Below are 12,541 nucleotides of genomic sequence, written 5' to 3'. Positions count from 1 at the left end.
TAATTCCTTTTTTCCTATTTTTTTTTTTTCTGTTTGGTCTTCTTGTCTTTGCTAAGTCTTCCAATGCAATGTTAAAAAGGAATGCCAGAGGTAATTTCATTGCCCTGTTCCCAGCAGGAATGATTTTTAACAGTACAGTTTCTCAGAATATGCCCAGTGGAATCAGAAAGTCTGTCTGGGCATTCAGGAACTACAGTCTAGAAGATTTCTAATGAAATTTTTTTTTTAAAAAACAGTCTCCTTGACCAATGCACTTATATTTCATGGTATTAGCTTCACACTTAAGGTATTCTTATTTTTTATTACAGCATTCTGCTACAGCTGCTTATATGCTGCTGTTTAAGAAATTCTGTTAAATAAGTAGTTGTCTCTTCATTCTCAAGCATTCTCTTTCTCCTTTAGTTTGTCTTCAGTGAAAGCCAAGATTTGTTTATTATGGTAATGTCTTGGTGATTGGCTCTCTGTATGCTACACTTCAGTTATGTCAGTAGCTACTGTGTATCAGGCGACTGGGAGGGAAGTAATAATATGTAGGAGAGTCCCCATGAAAGCAGATAGAGGTATTTTGTCCGTTTGGGAATTGAAATTTGGAAGGTTCACAAAGAATTATAAACTAGAAAAGTAGCACAGGATAAAATTATAATGTAACTGATGTTCACTGGAATTCAGAAAGGAAGATATGATATTAAATTGTGAGGCAACGACAATTGAGATAAGCCTTGAAGGATCGATGAGTGGAAAGCGGCGATTGAAATCCAACAGCTCTCAATATTTCTTCTTGAATCCTGAGTCAGGGAGCGACGTGGAATGCAGTCACCCTCTAGTCCACCATCTTGGATCTCTCATAATGGGGGTGGGAGGGAGGCAAGAATGGAGGAAGGATGGATTGTATAGAGGAAAAAAAGGGTGGGAGAGGTGGGGGGAAGAAAAAGTAACAGAATGAGACAAACATCATTACCCTATGTACACTTATGATTACACTCTACTTCACACACAACCAGAGAAACAAGTTGTACCCCATTTGTTTACAATGTATCAAAATAAATAAATCATACCCCCCCCCCAAAAAAAAGAAATCCATCAGCTCTGTCGAATGATTCTCAGCGTAGAGAACATTATTATGGGAAAAAGGAGAATGAAGCAGAAATGCACCATGGATGGACTTTTAAAAGCATACTTTGGGGATTATTTTTATTATTGTACATAAATGGCTTATTCTTTAAAGATGAGGGAAGTTGGAAAAAGAGTGACTGAGTGCTTCGATGGGATGCAGACATCCCCATCTCCTGTCGCCTCCTGACTATTGTTCACATGCTATCAACAATAGGAAAGGGTCTCTGGGGGCATCATCTGCACTGGGTTCTTCTCCATTGTCACCACGGTGCTCACGTTGGAGGTAGTGGCTCACATCTGCTGCAGCCCATGTACTTGTGCCTGGGTGTTTGTCACTGCTCAGACAAACTCTGGACCATCTCCTCAGCAAACCCGTGGTTTGGGAACTGGACACTTCCATACAACAGGATGTGATTTCACTGCATACATCTGATTTTTAAGCATGCGATGGGAGAGGAAAAATGCAGAAGCAATGTTCCCGTGCAGCTGGGCAGCAGGCACACTCAAGAAAGGAAGAGTGGGTCATGTGGGGCTGGAAGGCTGGAAGGCTGGAAGGAAGCCAGACAACAGCAATCGAGCAGTCATGGGGCTTCAAATAAACAAAAGTGAAACCCTGTTCTGCTAGCGGCAGCTATGCCAAGCCCACTTTGACCCTCCGGTTTTCACATACATCGTAGCCAAGCACTGTGCTTTTCAGTTTTTGCCTTAAGTCATTTGTTTTAATAACCCATTAACTTGGAAAAGTGGACTAATTGATTCTGTTTGAAGAGAAAGAAAGAAAGAAGCATAAAGGCAAAAAATATTACTTCAAGCAGGGTCTTTGCAAACGACTTTGCTGACAATAAGGGTTTACTGGACATGCCCCGTCCCCCTGCTTCTCAACAGCCCAACAGCCAGGAGACCGATCCTCGGCAAAGGATTCAGTGGAGACTGACAATCAGTCGCTTAAGGCAAAATAAACTTCTTTTACATTCTTCAAAGAACAGGTTTGATGTTATGAATTATGTAAGTATCTTACAAAGTGAACACCTTTAGAAATCATGAGAATGTTTAGAAGCCAGGGATTTAAAAATGTTCAAAAAGGGAAAGCTTATGAAAAGAGAATGTAAAATTTATGACACATTTTGCTGAATTGATGAAGACAACATTAAGTAGGGCCTGCACACAACCACTGTGCTGGACCCTTGTGTATAGCACGATTCATTTGGTCATTCAGCGCTGCTTTAAGTGCAGGTTTGGTTTGATGAGAAGCAGTAGAAAAAAAGGCAAATTCATCTAGAAGGAAATACCGTGACCTCTTCTGCAACCACAGTAGCTTATGTAATCTGGATAGGATTTAGCTGCCATAAGGGATGGGGGCTTAAAAAGGAATGAGCAAAGTTGTCATTTTCAGCATGTTCTTTGACCCAAGTAACACCATGCCAGGTGGACAACCGAAAACGTATCACATTTTCAGTTAGAAAGATCATGATCCAAACAAACAAAAAAACCCCACAGTTGCATTTTTTATTTGGTCTAAATTTCATCTTGCAATAGATTGATTTTTAGCCTGGTCCGTCAGGGAAGTCTTCTGGGATAGAAGAGAAAGACAAAGAGAGGAAATAACTGCCTTGAAAAAAAAAACAAGAATGTTATTTAAAAAATCACTAAAATTTATTGATGTTTCTCACATATCAAGAATTGTGTTAGTACTTCCACATGCTTTACATCTTTTACCAAGGATTTGGTAGACTCTAGCAATTAAAACCCATTGCTAGTATCAGTAATTAAATCAAGAATTTGTTTATATTATCCAGTGCTAAATTATATACACATTTATTTCAACTTTGTAGTTTTTTTTTTTTTTTTAAATGTCTTTATGGCGAATATTCTCCAGACTGGGAAAACTCCACATCTCCACCTTATTCCTCTTTAACTACAGCTGACTCCTTCCTTCCTTTATTTATTTCCCCACACCCATTTTTTTTTTTTTAATTTGGATGAGTATCCTGTACTTTAGAATGATAAGGTAACTTTTTTTGTAGTTTTAACCCTAAGAAACCTTAAGAATAATATGGAAACATTCTTTTTGTGAGGTTGATATCTGATGTTAGATACTAAATGATAACAATACTGTATTATTGACTTTAATATACAATATGATTTTGGATATCTACAATAACATCATCCCTTTTTAAAATGATTTGCATCATTTTATAAAATTTTAGTTTGAAATAGCCAGTTATGTCTTCCTTTCCTAGGTCAGACAAGAATTTAGGATGGGCCTTTGGGCAGAATGAGATTTCTGAGCTGGGAAGGTGTGGGTAGAGCCTGACAGTGTCTCTTGTACCTGGTCCAGGTGATTGCTCCTTCCACTAGGTGGGTGCTGCTTTGTCCCCTGATGTGTGAGATGGAGGAAGGGTTCTCAGACTGCAGGGGGACTTCCTGCCCCAGGTGGGGCGCAGAAGCAATTGAAACATAATTTATCGTTAGCTGGGGCCAACTTCTTCATCAGCCTCATTGGAACGCAGTTGGTTTGAAGGAAACATGTTTTTTAAAAGGTATTTGAGTTTTTATACTGGAATTTATTTTGCCGTAAATTGAAGGGTTAGCCACCCATTGAATGAATAACAGAATATGTAGAACAGAATATTCTCCCACTTCTGAAATCCACATGGTGTATCTATACATGCTTATAGGGAAAGCATCCAGGGCTCCATGTTTCTTAAGAAAGCAAGACAAACCACTCCCCCCACACACATGCACACACACACATAGACACAAAAAATCTGCCTATATACACGTTCACAAACACATATACATGTGTACACACAAATACAGAGACATATAGAAGTATCTACACATATATACATACATATAAACATTCACAAACACATATGTCTACACAAATACACACATATATACACATTCACAGAAACATACATACACACGTACACATATGCACATGTATACACAAACATACCCCCTTATATCTGTCCATTTATATGCTCAATATACCTAGAGCATTTTATAGTATATGAGAAACTTATGAATGATTATCTGTGGAATAGAGCAATAAGGCATAGGATAATCTTAAGAAATTTGGATATTGTTTAGCCATAGAAATGAAAAGTTGAACCCCATTTGTGTACAATGAATCAAAATGCAGTCCGTAAAAATAAAAAAAAAATTAAATGTACTTAAAATTTTATAGTTTCCTTATCTAGTTCATAAATTGAAACAATATGAAAAGGACATTTTTATATTTCATGTAAGTCCAAAATGTGGACATGCTAACATGTATTTTTATAAGCAGAATTTTAGAAATAATTATTTTATTGTTGATTATGTTTACACATGAAAAATTCACCAAGTATACATCAAGTTGATTACTACTTAGAATGTGCTTCACCTGAGCTTTACAAACATTTCGTGATTCAGTAGGATGAGTTCATTTAGAATATATAATTGAGAAAAATAATTCTACTAAAAATATTTGCCTAAATTTTAGTGGAAAACATCCCTTCTGATACAGTACTTCAGTCCTGTTGAAATACACAAGGACTTCATAAGTTAGTTCTTCCTGCCCTCTGGTGGCTATTCCTCGAAATGCAGACAAAGTGGTGTGAAGGTGAAACTTTAAAATTATTGACAACCTGAAATGTGTGGATGACGTTCGATTTTCAGAGATTTGAGGAGTCCAAGAAATCATCTCATTTAACTTTTTCCGTTTAATTTTGAAACATAACCATGATTCTATGTTGCATAGTCTTACTTGAGATTACTCACATAACATTTAATTCTGGAATCTTTTGATATTTCACTAAATATTAAATTATCCAAAGCTGGAGTGATCGTCTGTGAAACTTTCACATGTGCAGTATAATCTTGGGTCTTGTAACCACCACATAAGGGGTATTATGCAAATAAGTAGATGAATAAAATACTTTTAAATGTACTTACTCTGTTTCCTACTATTAAGTCCTTTAAATAGCCTATGTTTACTTCTCAAAACTACTCTGAACAATGTGTGAAGTATATTATGCAGATATCATAAGGAGATATGACATGGAGGGAGGGTAATAAAACTCGTTAAAAGGTTAAAAAACTATCAGATTTCTGAGTTTTTGTCTTAATTTAAAAATATATCCATTCAGTGAAATAGTTGTGAATTGATTTTAGTTATTAAACCAGAGACAACTGGTAGTGTGAAGCTTGTAAAATGTCCTATTATTTCTGTTTCCAGCAACATTTGTTGCCCATATTTTTGCATGTGCTAATGTGCTTCAACTTCAAAGACCTAAGCTCTTCCACAAATTTCAAGAACCGGGCTCCATGAATTTAAGAATATCTGAAAAGGTATTTTCTTCCTTCCTTCCTTCCTTCCTTCCTTCCTTCCTTCCTTCCTTCCTTCCTTCCTTCCTTCTTTCCTTCCTTCCTTCCTTCCTTCCTTCCTTCTTTCCTTCCTTCCTTCCTTCCTTCCTTCCTTCCTTTCCTCTTTCTTTCTTTCTTTCTTTCTTTCTTTCTTTCTTTCTTTCCTTCTTTCTGAATTTTAAGAATTAAAAAAATTAAAAAGCAGTAACTAGCAATAAGCATCTTCTTTGTGGTAGGGGCTAAATGGATGCTCCTGAGCAAAAGGAAAAGTGCACATTGACTTCACACAGTCAGTATAACAGGAGCAGTGCAATAACTCCCAGGGACTAAAGCGATACAACCAACCCATAAGAATTAAACACACACAATCCTTGCACATGGACAAAGTCAGAGGCCTGCTTAGGCAACCAAAGAAGATACATTCTTCTCAGGAGTGCTTGGAACATTCACCAAGACCCTATTATGTATCACAAAGTGAGTTTAGGTGTGTTTAAAAGAATTGGAGTCTTACAACAATCGTACTTCTAGCAAAGTCTCTCTCTGGGTGCTGGTGAGAGAACTTGGAAGGGATAAACATGCAGAAAATGTTTGCAATTATATGAGCCTGAACTAAATAGTGTCAGAGAGCACACAGGAGAGGGGAAGACTGAAAGATGTGGAGAGGAATCATCATCAGGGTTCAACCCACTGCAGAAATTGTGGGGAGAAAAAGATACTTATCAGTCAAGAACTATTCCTGAATTTCTAGCATGGATAACCACATGGAGAGGGACTCAATTTACCAAGAATAAAAGTCTAAAACAAAAGGAAAGATTTGGAAGGAAAGACACAGTGTGTCTGTGTCTTTGCATATGTGATTAGATTAGTTTCTCTGTTTTGTTGGTCTAAGAGAATATCAGTTTGGACAAAGGTAAAATATCTTCCAGAAAAATCGACTTCAAATTAAGAGCATCCAGGTGGTGAAAGATCCAAATTTCTGAGTGAAGAGCTGGGAGGACAAAACTGCATGGAGAAAAGCCCTGAAAACTCCTTCCTTCCTTCCTTCTTTATCAACCTCCTACCCCTTCTGTCAAATGTCACATGCACTCAGAAAACTAAGATGATTAAGTCCCCAGAGAAGCAGAGTCAGAACATGGTAAAATCAAAATGGAAAAAAAAAATAGCATCCTTGATGATCTGTGAAACAAAGAGTAAGCAACCACAGCCAATCCCGATACTGGGACCTCATTTTAAGGGGAGTGGCTACATTGTAGGAAATAACTAATTTTCCTTACAAATAACCTCATTTTCAACTGGATTTTCTGAAACTTAAAGCCCAAGATATCCTGACTTTTACGAGTGGTGTTACAGGCACCCACTGAAAAATCGCTTGAAGGAAGAGAAAATAGGTCAACAGCAAATGGACTGGTGATGTCCACATGAGCAGTGTCCCTCTAAGCCATGTGAGTGCCGACGAGCTGCAGTAGGTTCCAGGAAGAATGGAAAGTGGGAAAGCAGAACATCCAGGTCGATATTATTCACAGAATGTTGACTGTGAATGAGCAGACTGGATAAGAGCTAGAAGAGGGTGTCAGTCATGATATATGGTTTTGCTGTGTTTCCAGGTTTAGATTTCTTTTGCTGTTGTCATTTTTTTCTTGGTCGCACAATTGTGAACAGGGTATCTGTGTATATTTAGATGCTGAGGAGAAAATTTCACTAAGAAAATAATCGACGTAAACAAAAGATGGAATAGAATCAGCGGGATGTGGAGAGAGAGTCCACGTGGTGAGGTGGAAGGGCAGGCCGTTTGTCCCCATAAATTCACATGCGGACCAGCTCCTTTCCCCATGGAGTTGTCATGCGATTGCTCTTAAATATTCCCCACCATAACACTATTTTTCCTCAAAGGAAATATGGCCTTTGCTCCTTTTCATTCACTCCCCTGATATATGCCCTTGAAGTCATTGGTGGACCACTAAACTTCTCATGATGATATTTGGATGTCTTGGTGACTGACACACAAGACAGGACAACCCTGCAGTTCTCCACCCACCATCCCCTAACCCACAATCTCCATGAGAGGCCCTCTGGGTCTATTCTAAGTCTTCCTTTTTCATGTCCCTTCATTTATATCTACCTGCCCCGTCTGCCATTCCTTCCTGGATTTCTTGGTCTTATTGGACTCTTGTTTTCCTACTGCATGATTGAAAATGAAAAGTTTTTAAACATATTGAAAAATAGAAGGAGAGCAGTTGTTCTATGGAGCTCTATGGAATTTAAAATCTGGTGTGTCTATGCACAGATAGATTTATTTGTAGTAAACTTTTGTCTAAACTAATTTTATGTTTAAGGTGATCTGTTAATTAAAAAAAAAGTATTAGAAATAATAAAAGAAGAATCCCAAAGAGATTCACCTCATCTGTGCTTCCTCTTGGCTAATGTCAGTATGTAGTTCAAGGGTAAAGATATTGACTAATGAAATACAAATTGTGGTCACATCTTACCTCATGAATCCACTCACCCTAGTGTCGCTTAGCCCAGAAAAGTTCAAAAAATATCATTGGGTACTGTTTTGTGTCCAAACACTGGGCGAAAGGCAAGGGATAAAAATACAAATATATTCCCATCCTAATTGTTCTCCAGTAGCTCAGTCTTGTAAGAAAGACACATTTTTATTAATGTAACTTTGATACATTCGTATATGATTATATGTTTACATAGATAAAAGAAACACTGAATTAACTATTATAACATGATATAAATAAAGGAGGGAAAGTCACCTCTTCTGCCATGACACTGAGCTTCTGCCGAGGCACTGACTACTTTTTACCCATGCCATTTCTAGGGTTAGGTTGGTAGTTAGCAACCCTGAGGGATGAGGTAATGTCTTCCTGTGGTAAAAGAACCTTCTTAATTCCTCTCACTATGAAGCAGTGAATTCAGTGAGTTCATATTCCTCTTTTGTAATATGACCCACTGTGTATGGAGGCATCCATTGTAGGTGGACCCCCTGAATCACCCTGTGGGATGGGAGATTATGGGGAATTAATGTAAATGGATGTGAAGCTCTGGCTGTTTTGTTTTGTTTTGTTTTGTTTGCCATGACTTATAAAACCCTTTGTCTCTGATCTCAGAGTTTCATGTCTTATACCTACACCCATGAAACAAACTAGTTTAATACTTTGCAACAGGGTAACATTTAGGGTAGTTTTGATTTGCCTTTCTCTTATTACTAGAGATGTTGAACATTTTTACATCTCATCCCAATTAGAATGGCTATTATCAAGAATACGAGCAACAATAGGTGTTGGTGAGGATGTGGGGAAAAAGGTACACTCATACATTGCTGGTGGGGCTGCAAATTAGTGTAGCCACTCTGGAAAGCAGTGTGGAGATTCCTTAGAAAACTTGGAATGGACCCACCATTTGACCCAGCTATCCCACTCCTTGGCCTATACCCAAAGGACTTAAAATCAGCATACTACAGAGATACAGCCACATCAATGTTCATAGCTGCTCAATTCACAATAGCCAAATTGTGGAACCAACCTAGATGCCCTTCAATTGATGAATGGATAAAGAAACTGTGGTACATACATATACAATGGAATATTACTCAGCCATAAAGAAAAATAAAATTATGGCATTTGCAGGCAAATGGATGAAATTGGAGAATATCATGCTAAGTGAGATAAGCCAATCCCAAAAAACCACAGGACGAATGGTCTCGCTGATAAGTGGATGATGACACATAATGGGGGTTGGGAGGAAGGCAAGAATGGAGGAAGGAGGGACTTTATAGAGGGAAAAGAGAGGCGAGAAGGGTGGGGGGAAGGAGAAATAACAGAATGAATCAAACACCATTACTCTATGTAAATGTATGATTACACAAATGGTACACTTCTACTTCATGTACAACCAGAGAAACAAGTTGTACCCCATTTGTTTACAATAAAAAAAAATGAAGGACAAAAAAAAAATAGGGTAACATTTCAGGCCTGCACATTTCTTGATAGTTTTGGTGATGAAGATGGGATGGTAACAGAGACATGATTTTCTAGAAGAGAAAAAAAAAAAAAAAAAGCAAGGAAAGAACTTTAATGGTCAAGGTGAGAAGATATAAGAAGACTGCTGGGGATTCAGTAGGGAATGCTCCTGTGCAATCATTGTCTGAGAGGGAGGAGTCAGGGTGCCACTCTTCTCTCCATTCTGGAATATCTGGAGGCTGAGCAGCAAAGAGGTAGTTCTGAAACTGATTTCCAAATGGTGTTTTGGTGGTGGATCACTTTTCCTGAATGGGAGGAGGAAGAGATACAAACATGATGACATGCAGCAAGCCCCAAGAGAGTAGATAAAAGGCAATATAGCTGTGATTGCTGAGTCCAGTGGTCTCCAACACTGAAGTGAATGGCCCACAAGAGGATGTGAATCTTTTGGAAACAAGTTTGTTTATTAAGTTGAACAAGCAGCCCCTGAAAACTAAAAGTACATGCAAAGGCTTGCTTACTGTGGAGGGACTACCTTCTCCCCTGCAGTCACTCATGCTTCCTACTCAGGATCCCTGCTGGAACTGATTAAGAACAAAGCTAGCAAACTGGGAACATTCAGGGGCATAGAGAATAGGGTGATGACCATTCCAGTTTGCCTGGGACTGAGATTGTTCTGGCACCTGGACTCTCAGCTGAGAAACCAGTGAAGTCCAGTGCAAACAGGTGTGAGTGTCTCCCTCCAGGAAGAATTTAAACTTTTATGGCTTTGTTGAATACAGATGCCCAAATCACCATTCTGCCTTGTCTTGTGAGGAGAGAGGTGTTAGGTGCAGGGGTGGTCAAAAGTGCCATATTCCCCTAAGTCACAGGTGTTTCAAATGCTGTGAGATGCACAGGGCCCTGAAACCCAGGAGATAAATGCCCCTGGCTGCTCAACCCTATAGACTAGTTTCTTCTGCCCCTTTGAGTTACAAGAGCACTCAGCCAGGAAACATCATGGCCTCCAGGGCTATGACTACTGGTGAACAGGTGTTAAGTCCTTGATCTGTGGTACCATAAAGGAGAAAGAGGCACTGGAATTCAACTAATGCATCTGAGAAGAATGAAGAAAGGACAAATGGTAACAAACTACCTGTTCACTTAAGTAGAAATAGAACATTAAAATAGTACTGCATCTATTAAATTAACTTGTATCTGGAATTCTTCAAAGAAGGCAAACTCCAGGCTCAGAAATTTTTACTGGCAAATTCCCCTGAAATTTTAAGGAAAAAAAATAATAAAAATTCTATGGACTTTCTTCTGTAGAGTAGGAAGCCTTTCCAAATCATCTTTGAAGTCAACATTACTCACAAATCTAAATCAAGGAGATTTTAAGAAAGTAAATCTATAGACAAATAACCTTTAAGAGCATACACACAATATCCTTCAAAAAACTGTTAATATGGCAGTATGTAAATGGCATCATGCCCTGGTCATGTGGGACTTATTCTGGAAATGGGAGACTGATTTGATATTCAAGAATTTATCAGTGCAATAAATCATGTTATGAGACTAAAGGAAAAGGTTTATGTCTGTCTAGATATGAAAAAAGTTTGACATAATTCAATATTCATTCATATAATAGAAGAAAACTTCCTTAGACTAGATAAAACACTTACATCTAAAATTGTATTTATTGGTAAAAGACTGAGTGCCTTTCTAAAATCAGGTACCAAATATGAATGTCCTCTATTGATCATATTAGGTAATTCAATAAGGGAGAAAAGGGAAAAGAAAACAAATGGAGATTTCATATTAAAAATAAAACTGTTTATATTTATAGTAGAAAATCCAAAGGAATCTATAGAAAAATACTAGAACCAACGTGTGCTACTAGCAAAACTGTATTGAAAAACTGATCGCATATATATAGGTTAGCAATGTGAAACTTAGAAAGAATACCATTGAGGTAGCACCCAAAAAACCTGAAGTAATTGTGATGTGTAAATGCACCAATGCACACCCTGTCAAAGTTACAAAACAATAAACATTGATTAAAGAAAACCTAAAAAAAAAAAAAAGCCATAGATCTGTACTTTAGAGATGAACTGGAACATTCATAAGGTGATTATGTCAATTTTCCCAAAATTTAATTGTAGACTCGATTCAATTTGAATAAAAATTACATATTATTCAGCTAGTAGGAATTGATATTTCCAAAATATAAGGCAAATTCAAAGAAAAGGAACAACCCAAACCATGTTGATAAAGGGAGAACAAAGTTGGAAGACTCACCCACCTGGTTGAAGACTTTCGGTAAAGCTCTGGAATCAAGTCAGTGGCATTAGCAAAAGGAGAGCTGTCAATCAATGGAACTGAACAGAGAGTGAGAAATAGACCCGCTAATCAATGTTACTTGGTTTCCTACAAAGTTTTGTAATGGCAGTTCAAATGAGGAAGAAGAGTCTTCAGAAATAGTGTTGGGGACATCTATACATAAAATGAAATAATAAAATAAAATGTAAAATAAAATAAAATTGAACTCTGGTCCATACCTTGCTATGCATATAAAAGTCACTTAAAAGAATTATAGACCCAAATATTAAAACAGAAAATTTCTAGAGGCAAACACAGGAGAAAATCTTTGTGACTGTGAATTCAACAAAATTTTCTTAAAGCACCTAAAGCAATATTATTAAATGGAAAGATAAAATATAACTAGTTATGATTAGGAATTTCCATCCATGGAAAGTCCCGTATTAAGAAAATTTCAACATAAGTCACAAAGTAAGAGAAAATATTAGCATAACATACATTTAATAAATATTAAGCATTCAGATAATATAATGACTTTCAAAATTTGATAGTGAAAACAGCAAGCAATAAGAAATTGGGCAAAGGATTTGAGCAAACACTGCACCAAGCAAGGTGTACAAATAGCAAATAAGCCTATGAAAAGACTCTGAACATCTTCAGTTATCAAGGAAATTCAGTGTAAGCCACAAGAAAATACTACTACATATCTACTAGAATGAACAGCATACCAACAAAGAAAAAAAAACTGACCACATATGTAAAAATGCTAAGCAAACAACTATGGACCATTGCCAGTGGTATTGCAAATG

Source organism: Sciurus vulgaris, assembly GCF_902686455.1.
Source record: "Sciurus vulgaris genome assembly, chromosome: 12".
Lineage (NCBI taxonomy): Eukaryota > Metazoa > Chordata > Mammalia > Rodentia > Sciuridae > Sciurus > Sciurus vulgaris.
The sequence above is the reverse complement of the archived record's forward strand: the minus strand, read 5'-3'. Positions refer to the sequence as shown.